This window comes from Micromys minutus (assembly GCF_963924665.1).
Source record: "Micromys minutus genome assembly, chromosome: 11".
Taxonomy (NCBI): Eukaryota; Metazoa; Chordata; class Mammalia; order Rodentia; family Muridae; genus Micromys; species Micromys minutus.
This window is the reverse complement of record NC_137980.1, coordinates 44176435-44201371: the sequence shown is the minus strand read 5'-3', so window position 1 is coordinate 44201371 and position 24937 is coordinate 44176435. Positions and strand designations below refer to the sequence as shown.

General features: G+C 40.2%; 1 pseudogene across 1 annotated transcript; it reads right to left on the bottom strand.

The window, feature by feature from the left end:
- Positions 1–15806: 15806 nt before the first annotated feature.
- LOC308426947 (cyclin-dependent kinase 2-associated protein 1-like) lies at positions 15807–16143 on the bottom strand (annotated as a pseudogene). Its single transcript has one exon. The product of its transcript is annotated as a cyclin-dependent kinase 2-associated protein 1-like (transcript).
- Between the last annotated feature and the right edge of the window lie 8794 nt (positions 16144–24937).

Here is a 24937-nt window from a genome sequence, read left to right as displayed (position 1 = left end):
TCATATATTCTATTTTGCCTCTCACCTCTCTTGTTTTCCAGTCTACCCTCATCCCTGAGCCAAGCCCACACCAGTAGTTCTTAGCACAAGCCATTTCTACTTAATCTACAATCATTTAACTTGAAACAAATTTACTATTATTGTCTCTGTGTGTGTTGTGAGTGGTGTGTGTGGTTCTAAATCGTTTATTCTTGATTTTCAAAATCAAGGCCAATTCTGAGACTATATAGGCTGTGATTTTAGCAATAACTACCACAAAAATAAGAAAAACATATTTTAAGCCAAAAGCCTCCCTTTGAACAGATTCAGTGAGAATGCTTGAGCTTCTCGGTGTAGAAAGTCCAACAGAGTATCACTGCTAGTAGTGCAATTGGAATGAACTTGAATGATTTTACCTCCGTTTTGGCTTCAATATTTATGTTGTGTTCATGAAGCATTTTTGCGATAGTAACGTTTCCCCTGGACACAGCGTGATGAAAGACTGTATGCCCAATGGAATCAAAAAGAGTTGCATCTGCATTATATTTTAAGAGTAGAGAAACACAATCCACGTTGTCTCTCTGGGCGGCCTGTAGAAATTGTACAAATGAATACCTCTTCAACTCATGGAAACCAAGGGAGACATTTCTACCATTGCACCAAATAGATTTCCTTCAGTCACACAAATTTTCAGTTATGCCCATTATCCCTCTATTTTGACATACATTCTTCTTAAGTACCTCAGGCTTGGCTAATTTTATAATCTCCCCACAACATCTCTTTCCAAGTGGTAGAATTTAAGGGTTCTGACAACAAGATGGTTACATATTCAAAGTTTTCAGGTCTGTGCTACTTGGCTGTTTTAGTGCAGAGATTGATGGTTTGGTATTTTCGGTCTTTTTGCCAATTGGACACAGGCTTAACAAACCAGGAAAGATCCTCACTTAAGTAACTGTCTCTACCAAGCTGTTCTCTGGGTAAATATGTGTGCTTTTTAAAAAATGTATTTAGATGGAAATAGGAAAATTTTGAATCTTGGGGTGGGAAATGCCAGGGGAGAAAGTCTCAGTAGTATAAAAAAACAAAAATGCTGAGCAAGCTTTGGTAAAGGTCATGGAAGAACTACATTCTCCACTAAGCTCCAGCTAAGTTTTTTCTCCAGTTCCTGAGTTGAGCTCCTGCCCATGTTCCCCTTCAGGAGGAACTGTGATGTGTGCATGTGAGCCATATAAGCATTTCCTGTCCTGAGCTGGTTTTCCTGAGAGATTTATTACAGCAACAGAAACCAAAAAGGACAACCTCTAATCCACTTCATACCAAAAGAGATGGCCAAGAGCTACCTTAATCAAGGGGGTGCATCCTTCATCATCCCGGATGTTAATGTTGGATTTATTTTCTAATAAGAATTTCACTATATCCGGGTGATTGTGTGCACACGCATAATGCAGTGAAGACCTGCAAAATGAAAGAGCATTTAGAGACATCTTTGAATGGTAAAAAAGAGCCCCATCACTATGTAAGTACTACATAGTAGGAAGTTAAATTTCTTCTGATATGGGAAAGTAACTAAAGTTCTGTTATTAATTTATGTCTAATGAAACGTTCATTTGCTGTGCTTGGGATATACTGAATGGCTGTCCCTTTTAAGATGGGTGTTCTATCATGACCTTCATTCCTGCTCAAAGCAGCCTGACTGAATGATAGAAAAGTTCCCAGTACATTGATCTCAATTTTGATTTAAAATTTATTCTCAGAGTAGGTACCATCTAGTTACTACTTGGGATTTCTATGAACTCTGTGACTGTATTTCCCCATCCAAAGCATGGAGATTAAGCATAGGAGCTTTCTTACATGGGGCTGCTGGGACGCTTCAGTTAGGATGGGCAAGAATGTTGCTAGAACAAGTCTTTCTAACTCCTGAGAGCTCAGCCTTTGCTGGTCATGATGATTCATATTTTTGGTGATAACAAACACAGCATTTCAGTCAAGAAAAAACTGGATTCTAACCACAAAAGTCATACAAAAGTTTTGTATGCAAAGAAGTTTACATATATTTTTTCATTAAACCCTATTTCCCAAACAGGTCTTCAATATGATAATCCTCCTAAGTCATCCTAAATAGTAGCCAGTTACACTGTGGTTAAGTTTCTTTTAATTCACATTTAGCCTCTCTAACATTAGAATGTCACTAATCATTTCTGTTGTTTTAAAACTATAGCTGTCAAGATTTTTTAACATTGATTTTCTACAAAATGAAAGTTTCTATATCATGCAACCCCTGTGCCCTACTTTGAAAAAAAAATGACATAATCAGTGGTTTAATGACACTTATGCAGATCACCTGTATCTGTTTACATTTTAACAACACAAATCCCAACACTCAGACATCAATACTTTGATTTATTTTCATGTCCAAATTTTAGGTTTATGCCCATGAGTAATGAACCTCTAATCAGTACAGGCAGGAGAATAACCTATTCGTTAGGTGATACATTATCCATAGCATTTCTCCCACTAAATTGTAACAAAGAAACACCACATTCCTGCTTTGACATAGAATGGTCACTGTGTCCTTAGACTTAAACCAAATACTGGGAAAGTATCCCTACAAGGTGGTAACCTATGGCATCCGAGATTTCTTCCTTGAGATTCTAAAAGCTTTAAACATAATGAAAGTATGGTTCCAAAGATCATGACTCCGTTCATTTAGTAGTAACATTTATACAATGTAAGGGAAGCTTGTCTAGGCAGAGAAACAAAGGTAGAAGAATGGGAAGGTCTTGAGAAATAGTAGAAAATCTATTCTCTACAGATGATATCGAAGGTATGTGTCAGGAAAACATAGACTGACACAATGAAAAAGGACAGTATGACAATTCAGTCTTTTTAAAGAAAACATTCCATAAGCAAAGGAATATTTTGAAATTATAAGGTATAATTTATTCTTCTCTTATTTATGGAAAGCTCCAACATAAAAACAAATTATCCATTAGAATTACAAACTGATCAGGAGCAGCTGAACTATGGAAAATCTATTTTTGTGTTGTTGATGGCCCTTCATACTCTACTACATGAAAATGGGAAATAAGAAAGAGGAGTGGGGTGGTTGGTAAAACTGAATCGAGAAAACACTTGCCTTGAAACTCTGACACAAATGTGAGGACAAGGGGATCCCCACAGCTTACTTGCTTGCAAGTCTGTGTATCAGTGTGAAAAACAAATGCACCATTATTTCAGTGAGTGAACATAGTTATAAATGCGAGGGACCATGCTGGGGGGAACACACAGTGAGGCCTGATAACCTGAGTTCAGTTCCCAGAACCCACAATAGACTTAACACAACTGTCAAATGTCATTGTCCTCTGACCAGGACACACTCTTTCTACAAGTGAGGGGCACAGAAAAGTGAGAGAAAGACAATGTCTATCTTTCCTACACATGTGTTATCTCTACAAACACAACATGTACACAAGGTGAAAATGGAGAGAAGGGTCATACGTCCAGGTCAAAATGTCTTTGTTCCATCCATTAGGAAACAGGTCATACTGATCTAAGATTCCTCAGTGATTTTTTTCTTTGTATTAAAGTAAACAATTTAACTTAGGATGAAATTTCCAATGTTGTTTTTAGTATTAACTGCTTATATATTATGAAAATCTAGACAGGTGGCTTGGCAGTTAACAGCTCTAACGTTGTTTCTTAGGGGATTCTGTTTTCATTGCTAGAACCCACATGGTAGCTTACAACTATCTATATCTCCTGGTCTAGAAGATCCAGCACCATGTTCTCTGACACACGTGGTGTAATGAAAATACACATAGGCAAAATACCCATGTGTATGTGTCTGTAATGTTGTGTCTACAAAATTTAAGGGTAAACATAAAAATAAAATTATGTAGTTTCATTAAGGCCTAGGAAATGCTAATAGACAGTGGGCAGGTCTCCTATGCCTTAGAGCATGTTTCGGGTATAAAACACAGGGGCCCCAAGTAAAAATGAGCCTAGGTATTTCCGTTCCCTTCTCTCAGGATGTAGTACTGGAAGGTAATTTTTATCCCTACTTAACCCCGAGTCTAACTTGGCCTCCGGTTCGGAACAGTTCCCACCTCCCTCCATCCCACCCTCACCAGTGTCAAATGGCATTACCTGCCCCGCCTGTCACATTCATCGACATCACGTTGACTGGAGAGGATCAATCTCTCTACTTTATCGAGGTCCCCAACACTGGCCGCTCGTTGTAATTTACCCACCGGGTCATACCCAATCAAATTGAGGGGGAACCTCCTCCTTTGCTGAGGGCACAGACATCCGAATATCAAACAGCAATGCCGCAGGCGGGTATACCAGGGTCTTCTTTGGTGTGATCTTAATCGCTGGGCATCATAATTGAGATCTTCCTCCATTTTGGAGGCCTAGGGCCTCCCAGGACCCCAGGCCCTTCTAGCCCTCTATTCCTTACTCTTTAGTGGATTGCTGCCTCCCAATCTATACAAATACAAGTTTTCTATAACCGAAAATCTTACTACAGCAGAGAAAAGTCTCCTGGCAATTCAGGCTCAACTGAACTATGCTTCAGAATCTGGGAGTTCAGCTGTTGCTGGCAACACCACAGTGACATCAGTGACATTCCATGACCACATAATGATTTGAGTTGTTTAGGTTCTCTCTCTCTCTCTCTCTCTCTCTCTCTCTCTCTCTCTCTCTCTCTCTCTCTCTCTCTCTCTCTCTCTCTCTCTCTCTCTCTCTCAGTGTTTGTGAGTTTGTGTGTGTGTGTGTGTGTGTGTGTGTGTGTGTGTATTAAACCAAGTGTGGAGTGCTCCCTTGGCCCCTCCTGTTATTATGGAGGTCTGGGATGGAAATTGTGATGAAGATGCTCAGTTTTGGGGGCTGGGTTGGGACAGGGACTCCACAGCAACTGAGAGCCCCTCTCTTGCTCTCAGAATCCTTGCTTTGTGGTGGGTAGTCAAGGGTTTCTTACTTCTATGACTCCATGGAGGATATAAAATCCACTACCCTTTTCCTCTAGCTGTATTCATTTTTATCTCAGCCAGGGTGTCTATTCCTGCACAAATCATCATGACAAAGAAGCAAGTTGAAAAGGAACGGGTTTACTCAGCTTAGACTTCCACACTGCCTTCATCACCAAAGGATGTCAGATCTGGAACTCAAGTAGATCAGGAAGCAGGAACTGATGCAGAGGCCATGGAGGAATGTTACTTACTTGCCTGATTCCTTATAGAACCCAGGTCTACAAACTCAGGGATGGCATGAACCACAATGGGCCAGGCCCTCCCTCCTTGATCCCTAGTCAAGAAAATGACTTACAGCTGGATGTCATGGAGGCATTTCCCCTGCTGAGGCTCTTTACTATGTGATAACTCCAGCATGTGTCAAGTTGACACAAAACCAGATATTATAATTGTCACACCAAAAAATGAAATTCACAAAGATGTCATTGAGAGCAATGCTAGCTCCAGCATCCAAGATGGAAGAGTGGGAGTTTTTGATGAAGTTGCAGGCACAACCTAGTCTCAGTGTCTCAGTGTACTGGGGTCTCGGCAGCCTGCTTCACATCCTTCTTGATGTCATTATATTTAGCGATTTTCTCCAGGCAGCAAATCCATTCATCATCTTGTCTAAGGATGAGCCTGGCACTGCACAAGAAGATGAAGCTGTCTCTGGAACAGGGAGCACCAGAGACTCATAGACTTGGTCCCTAAGTTTATGCTCTGGGCATGCCTACTTCAGACACAAATGCCTGGAGCCCACTGTCTTCAGGGCATGTGCAAAGCACTGACTGTTTTGAAACTGTTGTAGATCTGCCTGCATGGCCTTCAAAGTGAATGCTGAGGGAGGTTAGGTGACGGTTCATATCATTTGCAGCCCTGCAGCCCTGGCAATATGTGGACCTAAGACTACCATGATGGTTCAATAAATAAATAAATAAATACATCATCCCCAGTTAGCAAACTCAGACCCAATACCACACATGCTCTGTGTTTCCTTTTCATGTGTAAAATTAAAGGACTGTATTGTGTGATGCCACATAGGAAACCATGTTTACCTTCTTGTTGCCTCTTGCCTCCTCTCTTCCTTTTTCTCCCAACCATACCCCTCCTATTCCCTTTCCCTTCCCCTCTCTCTCCTCATGCTCATGGCTGGCCTCTTCTTCTCTATTTCTACCCCCTCTCTGTCTCTCTCTCTACTTCTACTACCCTCTCCCATGACATAAATAAACTCTATTCTTTAATACACTGTCATATAGCTGGTCCCTCAGGGGGAAGGGATTCTCAACATGGGCTCCCCAGCATCTCTTTTGCCTCCAGCTTTTGGTCTGGGACAATGGCCCTGCAGGAGCCTTGGGCAGGCAGAGTGCTCCAGGCTCTAGCCATTCCTAGGGCCAGTTAGGATGGTGGTGATTGTTTCAGCAGGGACCCTGGCCCTGCTGTCAGTCCCTAGGGAAACCATGAAAGCGGGCCTCCTACTTAACATTGGCCTACCTACCAGATCACACAAGTAGTCCCCAGCCATGGTGGCAGCACAGGTTCTTCCTCTCCCACCGAGGGGCGGGGTGGTGTGCCCCTTGACCTGATCTCCTAGCCTTGCTCTTCCACCACAGAACCAATCCCCCTCCCTGCATGTGATTGCCGCCAGTGCCCCAAATGCACTTTCTTACCTGTGTGCAGTAGTGCCTGTCTCAAACATGTTGTGTTTCCCTTTATTATCTTCAATCTTATTCTGCCTGCTAGATTAAAGTTTTATTTATTCTAAGCCAGATTTCAGACAGCATTGACAGCTAATGTAACTGCAGCTTAACAACTTAAAGAAACAGATTTCTATTTTCTAACAAGTAGCTCAGATATATGGTTACTTTCTTATGGAAGCTCAGGTTCCATTAATGCTTCATGTTTCCTCTTGATGAACTTCCTTCGCCACTACAAATAATTCTTGCTCCTTCTGCTCCATAAAGGCTCATCTGAAATTGTTTACATTTTTAACTCATGTGGTTATCTCTTTTATAAACTTATAAGCTACAGGAAACCCAATCAGATCTACCTACAATCGACCAAATAAGACGCCACACATATATATACATCTGCACAAAGCTCACTACCTATTCTAAAGGTTGGGATTCCTCTAGATTTCAAATGTGGCTTACAAATGTACATCTAAGAATTTTTCTTTCTTTTCATGACTATAGCTCCCACCTCATGGGCAACTGGAATAGATAAACCACATGCCACACGGTTTCACTTTTCCTGATACCAGATCATGGCTAAGGCTCCCTCACAGACATCTGCAAATTGGTAGAGACTATGACTACTGTTGGCAGAGAGAATCCCCGGTTTGCCAAACAATGCCTGGCCAGCCTTTGCGGGCAAAGAGGGTTAATTCTCTATAACCACACTTTTGAGACATTGACCATTGAGAAGGTCCCTTCAAAAGTGCCCTTCAGTGCATACCTTCTCCCAGGGTACTAGCAGCCAGTTCACTCAGCCGAAGACAAGGCCTGGCAAGGGCACTCTCTGCCAGATCCTGGTTCTGGCAAAGCCACCAGGAGTTGGAGTGACGACTCTTGACCCCTACCCATAGACGAAACTTTCCTACCAAGTTTTGTCCATTGGGACGACAGCTTAATAGCTTGGTAGCTCCTCCATGTCCCTTCTTCCCAATGGGCAATTCAATGTCTCAAAACCTGTCACTAGGCTTCCCACTGGGATGTCTCCTGGAAATCTTCAAATCTCTAAACTGACACCTCAGCTAAAGACATCTAAATTGATACACCTCTACAACAATGTTTGGACTCAGTATCCACTAGATAATGACTCCAAATGGTACCCTAGACTCATTAATTTTATGAGAACTTCCCTCATACTGCCAACAATATGGTAAATGGAAAATGGTTCCCTATGCATGGGTATTTATCTATCTCTGCTCTAATTCCTACCTGTGTTCTTCTTATAAGCTCACACACCTCCTGTTAGCAATGAGGCAATAAGGCAGATGACACCACAGCTCTCATCCAGCCAATGGGCCATCCTCTCTACGTCGCTGCAAATCCAAACCTCTATCTCAGCTTCTACTCATGCTACTCCAAGCTTTTCAAAACCCTCCCTTCCACAGCTAGACTTACATGTGGACGTGAGCATGCCACCTAGCCTCAAGCAGACCTGCCGATGCCCCTTCCCTCCCTATCTTGTCCTGTTCTGTGTCGAAGTCTTATAATCTGATGTTCCATGCTTTACATATGATTCTCACTAATAATTTACTTCCTGAGGAAAGCCAGTAAGTTTGGGAGCAGAAATAGTACATGCAGACAAAATCCATCAAACAGATAGACACTAACATAGACCCTGAAAACCCAGAAGGTAAAAAACTTCTAATGACAATTTTTTTCTTTTTTTTTTATTTTACAACTTTATTTTACAAAACAAAGATAAATGTACTGATTTTAAGCATTTTTGCATAAAATTATACGATACATTTTGTCAGTACTTTTTTTCAGATTTTAAGATAATTTTTACATACAACTATATGAATATATATTTTTAGTCAGTTCTTGATTTTTTTAAAGGTTTGATAGTATGCATTGAAAACTTAATCGTTACAATGATCATAAAGTACATGTAAAACATAATGTAACATGGATATAGTCAACGTTTTCTTGTTGTGTAAAGATTTCTTTGTTTTGTTTTGTTTTGTTTATTTCTTGGACTTCATACAGTCTGTGAGTTGTTTCTGGGGAAGTGCGAGCCTCTGGGGTTAGCATCCCACTATCAATGACAGCATATTATGTCTTTTCTTTTGTGACTGGGTTATCTCACTCAGGATGATATTCTCTAGATGCAGCCATTTTCTTAAGAATTTGGTTAAGTCATTGTTTCTGGTGGCTGAGTAGTATTCCTTTGTGTAAATGTACCACAATTTTTGTATCCATTCATCTTCTGAAAAACATCTGGGTTCTTTCCAGCTTCTGGCTATTATAAATAAAGCTGCTATGAACATTGTGGTGCATATATCTTTGTTGTGTATTAAAGTGTCTCTGGGGTATATGCCCAGAAGTGGAATAGCTGGATCTTCAGGTAGTACTATATCCAATTTTCTGAGGTATCGCCAGAATGATTTCCAGAGTGGTTGTATTAGTTTGCAGCCCCACCAACAGTGGAGAACTGTTCCTCTTTCTCCACAACCTTGCCAGCATCTGCCGTCATCTGAGTTTTGGATCTTGGCCAATCTGACTGGTGTGAGGTGGAATCTCAGGGTTGTTTTGATTTGCATTGCCCTGATGGCTAAGGATGTGGAGCACTTCCTCAGATGTTTCGCAGCCATTCAATGTTCCTCAACTGAGCGTTTTGTTTAGCTCTGTACCCCATTTTTAAATAGGGTTATTTGATTCTCTGGTGTCTAGCTATTTGAGTTCTTGGTATACCTTGGATATTAGGCCTCTATCTGATGTGGAGTTGGTAAATATCTTTTCCCATTCTGTTGGTTGCCGTTTTGTTTTCTTGACAATGTCCTGAGTCTTACAGAAACTTTGCAATCTCATTAAGTCCCATTTGTTAATCTTTGACCTTAGAGCTTGAGCCATTGGTGTTTTATTCAGAAAATTTTCTCCTGTGCCTATGTGTTCTAAGGTTTTCCCTACTTTCTCATCTAATATTTTAAGTGTATCTGGTTTAATGTGGAGATCTTTGATCCACTTACACTTGAGCTTTGTACGAGAAGATAAAAAGGGTCTATTTTCATTCTTCTGCATGCTGAGTGCCACTTGGACCAGCACCATTTGTTGAATAGGCTGTCCTTTTTCCATTGAATGTTTACAACTCCTTTGTCAAAAATCAGGTGACCATATACATGAGGGCTCATTTCTGGATCTTCTATTCTATTCCACTGATCCACATGCCTATTTCTGTACCAGTACCATGCAGTTTTCAGCACAATTGCCTTGTAATATAGATTGAGGTCAGGAATAGTGATTCCCACAGATGTTTTCTTGTTGCTGAGGATGGATTTCGCTATCTAGGTCTTTTGTTATTTCATACAAAATTGCACATTGATCTTTCCAACTCAATGAAGAACTGTGATGGAATTTTGATGGGGATTGCCTTGAATCTGTAGATTACTTTTGGTAGGATGGCCATTTTTAAAATGTTGATCTTTCTAATCCATGAGCAAGGGAGATCTTTCCATTTTCTGAGATCATCCTCAATTTCCTTCTTTAGAGGTTTGAAGTTCTTGTCTTACAGGTCCTTCACTTGCTTATTTAGAGTCACACCAAGGTATTTCATAGTTTTTGTGACGATAGTGAAGGGTACCTTTTTCCCTAATTTCTTTCTCCACATGTTTGTCCTTTGAGTATAGGAAGGCTACTGATTTGTTTGAGTTAATTTTGTTTCCCTCCACTTTGCTGAACTTGTTTATCAGCTGTAGGAGTTCTCTGGTGGAATTTTTGGGGTCACTTAAATACACTATCATGTCATTGGCAAAGAGTGATGTTTTTATCTCTTCCTTTCCGATTTGTATCCCCTTGATCTCCTTTTGCTGTCTAATTGCTCCAGCCAGGACTTCCAGTACTATGTTGACTAGGTAGGGGGAGAGTGGGCAGCCTTGTCGAGTCCCTGATTTTAGTGGGATTGCTTTAAGTTTCCCACCATTAAGTTTGATGTTGACTGTTGGTTTGCTGTATATTGCTTTTATTATGTTTAAGTATGGACCTTGGATTCCTGTTCTTTCCAGGACTTTTAACATGAAGGGGTGTTGAATTTTGTCAAATGCTTTCTCAGCATCTAGTGAGATGACCATGTGGTTTTGTTCTTTGAGTTTGTTTATATGGTGTATTACATTGATAGATTTCCTTATATTAAACCATCCCTGCATCCCAAGGATGAAGCCTACTTGGTCATGATGAATGATCGTTTTGATGTGTTCTTGGATTTGGTTTACAAGTATTTTGTTTAGTATTTTTGCATCAATGTTCATAAGTGAGATTGGTCTGAAGTTCTCTTTTCTTGTAGGGTCTTTGTGTGGTTTAGGTACTAGAGTTATTGTAGCCTCAAAAAATGAGTTAGGTAGTATTCCATCTGATTCTATCTTCTGGAATAGTTTGGACAGTATTGGTGTTATGTCCGCAATAAATTTCTGATAAAATTCTGCACTGAACCCATCTGGACCTGGGCTTTTTTTGGTTGGGAGGCTTTTTATGACTTCTTCTATTTATTTAGGTGTTATAGGGTTATTTAGATGGTTTACTGGGTCCTGGTTTAACTTTGGGATCTTGCATCTGTCTAGGAATTCGTCCATTTCCTCCAGATTTTCCAATTTTGTGGAGTATAAGTTTTGTAGTAGGATCTGATGATTTCTTGAAATTCCTCAGTTTCAGTTGTTATGTCTCCACTTTCCTTTCTGATTTTGTTAATTTGTATACTCTCTCTTTGCCCTCTAGTTAGTCTGGCTAGGGGTTTATCAATCTTCTTCATTTTCTCAAAGAACCAACTCTTGGTTTTGTTGATTTTTTCAATGGTTCTTTTTGTTTCTATTTGATCTATTTCTGCCCTAATTTTGATTATTTCTTGCCGTCTACTCTTCTTGGGTATATCTGCTTCCTTTTGTTCTAGGGCTTTTAGCTGTGCTGTCAGGTTGCTGATGTAAGCTCTCTCGAGTTTCTTTTTGGAAGCACTTAGGGCTGTGAGTTTTCTCTCAGTATTGCTTTCATTGCATCCCATAGGTTTGGGATATGTTGTGTTTTCGTTTTCGGTGAATTCTAGAAAATCCTTAATTTCTTTATTTCTTCTTTGACCCCGCTATCGTTTAACAGAGTGTTGTTTATTTTCCATGTGTATGTGGGCATTTTGTTGTCTTTGTTGTTGTTAAAGACCAGCTGTAGACGATGGTGATCTGAGAGGATGCATGGGAGTATTTCAATCTTCTTATATCGATTGAGGCTCGTTCTGTGTCCAATTATGTGGTCAGTTTTTGAGAAGGTGCCATGGGGTGCTGAGAAGAAGGTGTATTCTTTCACTCTAGGATGATATGTTCTGTATAAATCTATTAATTCTAGTTTGTTCAAAGACTCTGCTAGCTTTGCAGTGTCCTTGTTCAGTTTCTGTTTCCATGATCTGTCCATTGGTGAGAGTGGGGTATTAAAGTCTCCCACTATTATTGTGTGGGGTGAAATGTATTTTTTGAGCTTTAGTAGGGTTTCTTTTATGAATGTGGGTGCTTTTTGATTTGGAACATATATGTTAAGGATTGAGAGTTCCTCCTGACAGATTTCCCCGGTAATGTGTAAAAAGTGTCCTTCCTTATCTTTCTTGATAACTTTTGGTTGGAAATTTACTTTATTCGATATCAGAATAGCCACTCCAGCTTGCTTCTTGGGGCTGTTTGCTTGGAAGTTTTTTTCCCACCCTTTTACTCCGAGATAGTGTCTGTCTTTGTCTCTGAGATGAGTTTCCTGTATGCAGCAAAAGGCTGGATTTTGTTTATGTATCCAGTCTGATAGTTTATGTCTCTTTATTGGGGAGTTGAGTCCATTTATGTTAATAGATATCAAGGAATAGTTGTTTCTGTTTCCTGCCATTATTGCTTTTGTGGGTTGAGTTGTGTCTATGTCTTTTTCTTCTTTTAGTTTTCTTGTTTAGGAGTTTTCTTGTTTTTACTAGGCTGTATTTTCCCTCATTGTATTGGGTTTTCCACCTATAATTCGTTGTAGTGCTGGGTTTGTGGTCAGATATTGTGTAAATTTTGATTTGTCTTGAAATATCTTTCTCTTTCCATCTATGGTGATTGATAGTTGCTGTGTATAGCAGCTTGGGCTGGCACCTGTGCTCTCTTAGGGTGTGCATGATGTCTGTCCAGGCTCTTCTAGTTTTCATAGTGTCTGTTGAAAAATTGGGTGTGATTCTGATTGGTCTGCCTTTATATGTTACCTGACCTTTTTCCCTTACTGCTTTTAGTATTCTTTCTTTGCATTGCGCACTTGGTGTTTTGACTATTATGTGTCTGGAGGTATTTCTTTTCTGGTCCAACCTATTTGGAGTTCTGAAGGCTTCTTTTATGCTTGTGGTCATCTCATTCTTGAGGGTAGGGAAGTTTTCTTCTACGATTTTGTTGAAGATATTTACTGTGCCTCTTAGTTGATACTCTTCTCCCTCTTCTATTCCTATTATCCTTAGGTTCGATCTTCTCATTGTGTCCTGGATTTCCTGGACATTTTGGGTTTGGAGCTTTTTGTTTTTTGCATCTTCTCTGGCTGTTTTTTCTATGTTTACAATGTTATCTTCTGCCCCCAAGATTCTCTCTTCCATCTCTTGTAATCTATTGAAAATGCTTGCTTCTGTGACTCCTGATTTCTTTTTTAGGTGTTCTACCTCTAGGGTTATCTCTTTTAGTGATTTCTTTATTGTGTCAATTTCCATTTTAAATTCCCTCTTCCATTCCTTCATCTCTTTGGTTGTGTTTTCCACTAGTTCTTTGAGTTCTTTGAGTGTTTTTCTTGCTTCCTCTTTAAAAGCTTCTGAATCTTTTTGCTTTTCCTCCCTTTCTTGTTTAAGTATCTCTATCAGCATCTTGATGTATGATTTCAGGTCTGTGTCTTCTTTTTCTCGAGTGTTTGGCATTCCTATGTTTGCTGTTGTGGGAGAGCTGGGTTCTGAAGTTGCCAGGTTGTCTTGGTTTCCTTGGGATATACTCTTTCGCTTTCCTCTTGCCATTTTGTTGTCAGTGATATGTTCTTGCCTTTCCCTTGTATCTGGTCTGTGTCCCTGGGTCTTCACTGGTCTAAATGGCAGATGGGCTGAACCCTGTTCTATGCCTCAGAGTCGCCGGGTGGAAACAGAATTTCCAGAGTTCTGTTCCTTGTCCCTGGATCAGGCAGGGCTGGGGGTGCGCTTACAGTGTGCACTCTGCAGAGATCTCTCTGCTCCCTGGCTGCCCAGGTCTCCCACTCGCCAGTCTTTAAAGCTTTAAACGCTGCTGATCCCTGTGGTGGGTGGGCTGCGCCCTGTTCTGCGCACTCTTATTTTGTTTTTCTTGCATGATTATTTCCTTGCTTTTATTAGTGTATATCTTCCCTCCTTGAATCGTATTTTCGATCTATAATCTTTTGTACATGGAGATTTGTGGTCAGACATTGTGTAAATTTGGTTTTGTCCTGGTATATCTTGGTCTCTCTATCTATACATATTCAGAGTTTTGCTGAATATAGTAACATGGTCTGGCATTTCTGTTTTCTCAGAGTCTGTATGATGTGTGTCCAGGATCTTCTAGGTCTCATTGTCTCTGTTGAAAAGGCTGCTATAATTCTGATTGATCTGCCTTTATATATTACATATCCTTTTTCCCTTACTGGTTTTAGTATTGTTTTGAACATTTTGTGTTTTGATTAGTAAGTGCCAGGCAGAATTTTATTTTTTTTCTAATTTATTTGGAATTCTGTAGGCCTCTTTTATGATCATGGCCATCTCCTTCTTAAGGGCAGGTAATTTCCTTCTATGATTTGGTTGAAGATATGTACTGTGCCTTTTACTTAATATCATTACCCTCTTCTAATATCTAATATTCTTACCTGTCCTTCTCCATATGTTCTGGATTTCCTGGAATTTTTGGTAAAGACATTTTTGGTTTTTGCATCTTTTCTGGCTGTTTTGTCTGCTTTCTATATTGTCTTATGCCCCCGATGACCTCTTTTAATTCTTGTAACTAGTCGGTGATGCTTTTATCTAAGATTCCTGATTTCATGCTTAAGTTTCCTATCTCCAGGTTTATCTCTATTGCTAGCTTGTCTTTTTTCCATTGCTTTGGATCTTGTGCTTTTCTCTTGCCATCTTGTTGTCAGCGATTGTAGTGGATCTTTTTCTTTCTGACTGGTGCTTGTTTCTCCGATTGGTCTGAGGGCTGTTGGGCTAAGGAGAGAGATTGCTCCTGGGTGCTCAGCTCTTTGTGGGCAGGCAATGACTTCTGATGATAGTCACTCAGTTCTGTTTTCCTTGGCTCAGGTGTGAGTGCTCTTGTGAGACAGTACTGTTAGCTCAGCCAACTTCAACAGGTCCTTGACTCCTAATAGCAGAGACCCAGCACTTTTGCTGGCCAAAAGGACTTTATTCCAGAGAGAACAATGCTCCCTCAGCTCTGAGAACACCTGGCATTTCCTCACCAGAAATTCTTTTTATTTTAATGAAAATAAGCTTTATTACATCAAGTAATAAATACAAAGATGCAACGGTTTCAGTCGTTTTCTTCCAGATGTTGTGATTGGCTCACAGTAAACATGGAACTGAGATCTACAGTCTCAGGACAGACATTTGCAAGGTGCTTGAAAGGTTGGGTAGATTGCTCTTTCTTCTGTATTTATAACCTGTGCATTGTAAAGATTGACTTCAAAGCACTCAGTCATGCAATCGCTTAAGCAGAGCAGTTCCATGAAGCAGGGTCTACGCTGTACACAGGCGGGCCAACTACTAAGCAAATGTGCTGTGGTTTGCACTCAACTCCTGAGAGGCAGGTGAGCTCATGGAAAGGAAGTCAACTGGGGTGATGCAAATGGAAAATGTATCCAAAGGGAAGTTAAAGGGGACACTGGTATTTGGGGACAAACAATAGCTTGCTGTGAAGTGGCTTCACAAACATCTTTCAAATGCTTGAAAAGAAAAGAGCCAGGTCATTCCTAACTACTTAAAATGCACATCATCAGTTACAGCAAAATGTCTTCCCAATCTTTTGAGTGAGGATTCAGAGCTTAATGACTGTGGTAGAAAAATTACTGCCATTTTGAACAAAGCTTCTCATCTCCATGGGGTAGTAAGATGGGCCTTCAGACTGACCAGGGGCTAGGACCTGGCATTACCTTCTGTTTCAGCCAAGCACTCCGGAACCAGGCTTCGGGCATGAATGATGCCCCGTTTTAGCCTCTCCATGGCGCTCTTGCTACCTGGGTCTGATCTCTTTCCCCAACTCTTCAATGATGGCCAGCAGCTCTGCATCTTTACTCTGAGGCACCTGGCTATTTCCAGTTCCCTGGGTGTAACCTAGAGATGGAGGCCCATAGTCACTCAGCAGCTGACGATATTGGGAGGAGGTCGCCATGCTAGTAGATGGTGAATGGACACTTCCTGCGTTGAGGGCGGCGGCGGGCATGTGCGCGGTCAAGTTCGGCTTGTAAGACATCCCCGCGGACGGCGGGTGCGCCGGGCAGAGCCGGGCCAGGCCGCGAGCGCGACGGCGGCGGAAAGGCCTAGGCCCCGGGCGAGCGGCCCCGCGTCCCCGCACCCGTCAGAGCGCCTGCCGGGAGCCCGCGCACTTTTTGTTGTCGCCGGCTCGGGCCGCGCCGGCAAATATGGCCATCCCTCAACCTGCCGCCGCCGCAGTATATCACCCATACATCGGGCGCGGGGCGCAGGGGCGGCCGCAAACTTTGAACCCAGCCGGTGCTGGGCCCGGCCCGGACCGGGAGGGGGCGGCGGGAGTCCCACCAGAAATTCTGAAGGCCTTTGCATTAGGCTGACCGTTGGTCCAGTTTAAAAATCACCTGTGCAGCTGATATGAGAGCTTAGCTCATTGGGAGCAGATCCTGAATCCCTTTGGTGGAGATCTAGCCATCACTGTTGGCTGGAAAGGACCCTTTCTCATAGAACAGGGAACTCCCTGCTCTCTGAGAAGACCTGGAGTGTCCTCCCCAGACCTGTGTCTCAAGCTCAGCCTTCATTCAGGTGAAGAAGCACATGTGCACCTATTCTTAGAATCAGGTTTCCAAAGGCAGATACTGACTCCTGATGACAGAGACCCAGCACTCTGTATGGGCAGCAAAGGACCCTTTTGCAGAGAGCACTGTGCTCCCTTCACTCCCAGTACTCCCATTCTGACCTATAATAATTTCTTTAATTATATTGCTACACATATAAAAGTAGGTATATTCAAATACACAGACTAAAAGTCATGAACTAAAGACCATCCCTTTACCTGTAGATAGAGACTGGGAGAATACCCAACGTCCTTCATGACAAAAGTCTTAGAGAGGGGCTGGAGAGTTGACTCAGCGGTTAAGAGCACTCTCTGTTCTTCCAATGGTCCTGAGTTTAATTACAAGCAAGCACATAGTGGTAAACAACCAACTGTAATTGAATCTGATGCTCTCTTCTATTGTGTCTGAAGACAGTGACAATGTACTCATATACATAAAATAAATAATCGTTTTTAGTGTGATTTGCAGGAATCCTACATCCAATGTCATACCAAATAGAAAGAAACGCAAAGCATTTCCCTTATAATCTGGACTAAGACAAGAATTTCCACATTCTAAGACCCATTGGTACTTGGATTCATAGCTACAGCAATAAAGCATTTAAAGGAAATCCAGGAAACACCAGGAGGAAAGGAAGAAGTGAGATATCCTTATATGTAATACCATTTTATACATATATAACCCGAGAAAGTATACTAGAAGATTTTAAGAGCTGATGAACGCCTTCAGCAAAGTAGGAAGATAAAAAATGAATAGACCACTTATTTACCAATTATAAATGTACTGAGAAAGATATCAGAAAAAAATAACTCCTCACAATGACCTAGAGAAAAATCACCTCAGGATGTATATAGTCGTGCAATTGAAAAACAAGTACATTAAAATCTTTCAGACACTGCAGAAAGAAATTGAAGACACTGATAGGTGAAAAGATATTCCATGCTCATGGAGTAGAAAGATCAAAATTGTGAAAAGTTCGGTCCTTTTAGGTCTTGTAAGATTTGATTAAGCACCATCAACAAAGAAACTTGGGATGGAGGGAGTTTATTCAGCTCACACTTCCACATCACTGTTCATCATCAAAAGAAGTCAGGGCTAGAAATAATAAAGGGCAGGAAACCAGAGGCAGGAGCTGATGCAGAAGTCATGGAGAAATGCTGCTTACTGGCTTGACCCTATGGCTCTTTAGTCTGAGTTCTTATAGAATTTATGTCCTCCAGCCCAGGATGGCACAACCCAAAATGAGCTGGGCCCTCCCACATTTGTCACTAGTTAAGAAAATGTCCACACAGTGGTTTTCATATCATTCCGTAACATGGTCTAATACCAATCATCTCTCATATTTTCTCACTCCATCTCTCCCTCACACTCTGGGGAAAGTGAAACTCCCAGATTTCAACAGAGGGTGATACAAAGCCTGAATCAGCTATCTTCTGTAACCAGGTAATTGCCACGTGTGAGAATGGAATACCAACCCAGCCACAGATCCTTCAACCTGCAACTTGCCCAAAATATATGTTGCAGCTATGGAGGCACAGAACTTGTGGAAATTGCCAACAATTGATGGATCTAACTGAGAGGCCATGGCATGAAAGGGAGTCAATTATCCCATTCTGCCTGATGACCAGAAGTAGAGGCTGGATAGCCCAGAGAACTAGGTTAGGAAAAATAACAATCAAATGATCCCTAATTATATTTTGCTTTATTCACAGACTTGTGTCTAGCCCAATCATCATCAGAGAGACATTTTCTCGCAACAGAGACCCACAGCAAAACATTAGATGGAGGGGAAGAGCTAATTAATGATTTTCATCAGGTCCCTCCCCTTGGAAATCAGGGAAACCCATAGAAGAGGGAAAGGAGATACCAGGACATGAAGAACAGAGATCAGAATAAAACAACTTACAAAAACAACTAAGTGAGACTCAAGGTCTCACAGAAATTAAAGCTGCAACCACAAACCCTACATGAGTTTGTGCTAGGTCCTCTGCAAATGTTATGATGATTAGCTTTTTTTTTTTTTTTTTTTTTTTTTTTGTGGGAGTGGGGTATATCTGACTATTTCTATGGCTGTTGGGACACTTTTCCTTTTATGAGTTTCCTCTCCCAAGCCCTGAAATGAGGAGGTGTGCCTATTCTTATTGACACATGTTATGCTGTGTTCAGTGATATCCCTGGGAGGCCAGCTGTCTTCCCAAGTGAAACAGGAAAGAAAATCTAGAGGACATATCAGGGGATTGGGGAAAGTGGAGGGGGCTGTAGAAGAATATTTATAAATATGTGTTATAAAAACTATGAAGAATAAGAAGAGGAAAAAGAAAGAAAAAGAAGAAGAAGAAGAAGAAGAAGAAGAAGAAGGAGGAGGAGGAAAAAGAAGAAGAAGAAAGAAGAAGAAGAAAGAAGATCACAAACAAAAACAAGAAAAAGAAAAAAGAAGACGAAGAAGGAAAAGGAGATGAAGAACAAGAACAAGAACAAGAAACGATCTACAAGCTTGCATATAGCCTAAACATCTCGAGTACTAGTCTCAATTTAAATACCTCCTCAAAATGACTCTAGGCTATGTCAAATTGACTTAAAAATATAAAATACAAGGCCACATTACAAAAGCAATCTACAGATTCAATTCAATTTTTATTTAATTGTAAAACAATTATTCACAGAAATTAAAAAACAATATCTGGAATGATCCTCACCCAGATTTCAAATTTTATTATAACGCTAGGGTAATAAGATATAAAATGATAATCACTTAAAAACATATGTGTTGATTCAATGAGTCAAATAGTAGATTCAGTCATAATTTCCAAAGACTTGATAACATCTTTTTTTGAAAGAGGAGCCAACAGTATACACTGTAATAAACTTGCATGATCATCATATTAAATGATAAAAAGCCTTTGATAAATGTCTTGGAGACTTCAAGATAAGAGTTTCATGCCTAAAAAATGTAAATGTAATATACAACAAACCAATAACCAATAGCAAATTAAATGGAAAGAAAACTGAATCACAGACTAAACAAAGACATTTTCCTAATCAGAATGCCAATGTCTCAGGATCTAAAATCAACAATGAGTAAATAGAGACTCCTGAGACTGAAAAAGTTCTGTAAGGCCAACAACAGTGTCAAAAGGACAAATTGGAAACCTACATATTTGGAAAAGATATTCACCAACACTCCCCTTGATAGAGCACTACCATGCAGAATATACAAAGAACCCAAAAAGTCAGGCACCCATAAAACAAATTAAAAATGGGGTGAAGATGTAAAAAGAGAATTCTCAACAGAGGAATTTCAGGTCAAGAAACACTTAAATGTTCAGTTCTTAGGCATCAGCATAATGTAACTCAGAAGGCCACTAAAGAAACCAGTCACTATGGCTAAAATCAAAAACAAGGGACATAATTTTCTGGCAAAGATAATGAACATGAGAAACAATCCTCCATTGCTTGTAGGAAGGCACACGTTTACAACTCCTTAAAAACTAATCTGTTCTTTTTAAGAAAACATTTAATAACAAAGGAATATTTTGAAACTGTAATTAAGTATATTATATATATGTATGTATAGCTCAAAAATTAAATATTAAAGAAACCTTCAGAAGTAAAAAATTGTTCAAAAAGCAACCTACTATAACATGAAAATAGATAATAAGAAGGAGGGGCTGAGGTGGTTGATACAACTCATTTTGTAAATCACTTGCTCTGAAAGTCTGACTGCAGATGTGGAAACAAGTGGATCCCCTAAGGTTCATTGCTGCAAGTCTAAAAATCAGTGTTCTCCAAACAGTAAATCAAACACATCAGGGATTTTGGTGTGTCAACATGACTCCAATTTGAAGGACCAGAGGGTAGAAACCAAGGGGAGCCCTGATGGCCTGAGTTCAGTGCCCAAAACCCACAATGAGACCGAACAGAACTGTCAAGTGTCATTGTCCTCTGACTACCACACACTTACCCACATGTGTGTGGCACAGGAAAGTATGAGGAAGAAATTGTCAGTCTCTCCTTTATATGTATGTCAATGCACACACAACAGGAACCCAAGGGGAGTTAATGAGTGCAGGCTTATAGATCCAGTTCAGAACTTCTTCGTTGGATCGATCTGAAACATGGGTCAAATTGATCTAAGATATCTTAGTGTATTTTTAATTTTGCAATACAATTTACAGTTTATTAAAAATATTATTATCTTATGAAATTTATCATGCTGTACATAACATAGTATGAATAACACAATATTATGGGATGGAGAGATGACTTGCCAGTTTAGAGCTCTAGTTTTGTTTTGTAGAGCATTGCATTTTAATTGCTAGCACAGAGATGGCAGCTTACACTTATCTTCTACTCCAGTTCCAGGGTACCCAGAACTCGATTCCATCACACTTGCTGCATAGAAATCACACAGAAGCAAAACCCTCCTCTATTCAAATCTATAAAGTTCAAGCATATACAAAGAAAGTAAATTGTATGTAATTTCTTTATTTAAATCATGTTAAAGTTTTCAATGAAGGGCTCTCAATGACACAACCTCACTGGACATTTTTTTTTATAGAAGGCCTAGGAACTGATGTCTTAAGGTATGCAGGTCATGACTAGGAGCCTAAAAATGTATATAACCCAGTTGGGCATAGTAAAAAGGAGCCAAAGCAAGACTACTTTTCTCCTGGGTGCAGACAATAAATTACAGGATACCCATGGTACATTGCACAGACCCAAGAAAGTTAAACAGGAAGAATGACACAAGAAACGAAGTTTGAGTCACTGGAATGGTCATAAAAGGCAGATAGATGGAGGAAACTGATTCAGAAAGAAGATAGAAAAGGAGAGGAAAGGGAATACGGGCTCTGGTGGGTGGAAGGGTAGGTGCCATAATAATAAATGGAAATCTGCAACTGATAGGGGTGTTAAGGTAGGGAGCAACTTCAGGAGGACACAGTGACCTGAGATTGGGAAGCACACTGATATCAATGGAGGTGTTCTAAGCTGTGACTTAAAGCATTGGGGATATGAAGCCTGGGGAGGCTGCCCATTCTGGCTATGCTTGAAGCCGAGTGGAGCAATATATACGTGAACCCAACCACAAAACTTTCAACCCCATATGTTTCCTGTCTAAAAGAAATGTAGGAATAGGGTATGGAGGAGACACTGAGAGAACAGTCAACCGAGAACCTACCCAAGTAGAGACTCATTCCATAGACTGCCAACAATCCCTGACACTATCAATAGTACTCTGTTACACTTGTAAACAGGTAAAGAATAACATGAAAAATAAATAAAAAATATTTTCTAAGGAAACACCACATGGCACAAATGAGTCTCCAAAAAAATCAAAAAACAAAAAACAAGTAGAAAACAAAACAAAAAACATTTTACTTCATGCTTTAGTCCATCTAGAGATCTGGTTTAAGTCTCTACTGATCAGCATCAGCAGCACCTAGGAGAAAAGCAAGAATTAACAGATTATCATCAGGCACATCACTGGTGGTAATGTCAGGATAAGCATCAACAGCCTCAGGGTTATTATCATTGGGATCAATGTGATGAGAAACAGTGAGAAGGTGGAGGCTCATTTTGTTACTGTTATTCTCAGATGCTGCTTCCTTTGCAATGCTTGTTTCCAAAGTTTTGCTAAGATCACAAGTCAGAGTTCAGAAGAACAGAGATGAATAGACAGTCATGTTTAGCAGGAAGATTTCCCTACTTTGGCATTCAGAAAACACAAGGTTTACATTGGAGTGAACATAATTTGCTCATCTCAGAATGGGAGACAAACAAGGACCAACCAACTTCACATGGATGGTTCTGTTGGTGTAACTGGTTTTGTTACACTATGTGAGTATGTTCAATAAGTTAAGAAATGGAAACAACTTTTTCTGGTTCTATGTCAAGCCTCAATATCCATGAAGGGGCATATTTTTATACTCGTCAGTTTTAATAATGAATGTACCTTTTAACATACATGCCATCACACAAGTGTACTGAGTAAATTAATATTCTTTTATAAATTTTTATTAGATCCTTTAAGAACAAGTATTAGTATTAAAGAGACATAGCTCTCTAGTTAAAAGAAAAGTTTATCTTTTTTAAGATATGACTGTTTACTAACATACCTGGTTCATCTTTTTGGTTAGATTTGGCTTCTTGATTATCTTCTCCATGCCAAAATCGATAAACTTTGTTGCTCATGCCTCTCACTAATTTCAAGATAACAAATAAATACCATGTCAGGAAAAACATCAAAAAAGCTGCCATCTCTGGTGTGTGAATAAAATGAGGATCCATGATGGTGGCCACGTTTTGGCCACTGTCATCGGCTGGCTCTGAACCTTCAACTATAACCTCAGCATCCTGGAGAGAGGGAATATATTCTTCCATCTCAGGGACAAGTGTATATTCCTCGTTTGAAATATCAGTGTCATGATCATCTTCATTTCTATGGGATGACAGAAGAGTCAGATCAGTCGTTTCAATGGGGTCCAAGGCATAACAATGGCAGGGACCAGAAGGAGGCTCTAGGTAAGCATGGGGTGCACACCTCAAATGGTATGTGTAAACAGCTAAGTCAATCTGACAATCAAACCCAATGATATTAGTTGTTTCTGATGCATGATCATCTTCTAATTCCACATGTACTGAAGAGCATTGGAAAGAGTAGCATCATATTCATCAGTAATGTCAACATCAGCAGTAGACCCACTATTGGTAGCAGAATCAATAATATTACGTGTTTTCACAAAGGCTGCCATACGGGCCAATTCTAACACCACTAATATTAGGAGTTTCTTCATAGTCCCCAGTTGCTCCGTTTCTAGCATCACTCGTAGCAGGAGCAGTTTTGATGTCAGCAGTTGCCTCAGGCACAGAAATTCTAGGCCCAGGACCAGAGTGAATAAAAATATCTAATTTTTTGTTCTTGACCTAAAAATTGAAATCAGCAGTGTTACTTTGGTTTAAAATTTCACTGATTTTATTCATTTTATCACATATCCACTGCCAGAAATTTGATTTATAGTCCCCAAAATGTATCTGTATTCAATCCAATATCAGCACTACACTTTTTAATATTCAGTGACGTCTCTTTCCTTTCTGCTTATTTGAAAGGGCCAGAGATTCCTGAATTCTTTTGTGGAGAACTGCTAACATTTTTGCTTAACTTTTTTGCTACCTCATATGTTCATAGTTTGTAAAATGTAAAAATATAAGGAGAAGTGACAAAATGTGTTCCCCCTGTCTTTAGGAATGGAAGTTAGGATTCCAGCCAGTTGAAGAGAGTGGGACAGTGAGGTGCTTTGAGAACAGAAATCATCTCCTCTGATCTGCACTACATTAACCCTTCCCCAATGGCCTTTCACTTTTCCACTAGATATCTTAATATCAGAACAGTGGAGCTGCATTTTTCAAATGCATGAACAAGTATGCCACTACCCACAGCATAGGGGAATTGCTGAGTTCCATGTATGGAATCTATATATACCTTCACAAATCCCACTTATTAACCATCTCTTAAAGAAACTCTTATTCACTAGGTATTATTGCAATCTCTGAGGCTTAATTCCTTTGGCTGCCAACATAGCTCACACCCTGGAAGCCTCATGCCACTGTGAAAATTTACATAGGCCTAAAATATTTTCAGACTCTCTTACCTACTTCTGCGTGAGCATACCATGGCATCTAGTTCTTTTTTCTCTCTGGCTGAATGGTTCAACTCAGCTGTTCTGACTCAAAGCTCTTATCCATGCACCTGATACAGTCTGGATTCCCTCTTGGCCTCTGATGTTTGGTTCTACTTGGCCTCAACTAACTAGCAATATTTTATAATCTTCTGGCTCCTTAGGATTCTATGGTTTATTCTGCTTTCACCTGTGTCTTCCTTGTTCTCTCTTCTCTCTTCAATATGTGTCTGTATTCTAGTTAAAGAGACTAAAGGTCAATTTCAAGAGTAAGCCTTACAACAACTCAAAATGAATTTCTTGACTAAACACTATAGTGGGGTGGGGAGCACAGTGTGATCAAATATTCTGCAATACTATAACTGCTGCTCCACCTACAGCATGTAAACAATGACCTCATGTGGCACCTCTATAGTGGCTTGAAAATCAACAGCAACATAGGCTCATATAATGCTTGGTCTCCAGAGGGCTGAGCTTTCTTGGAAATGATCAGAAGTTGTGGCCTTTTGTAGGATAGGTGTCAGTGGGATGGGCTTTAAAATTT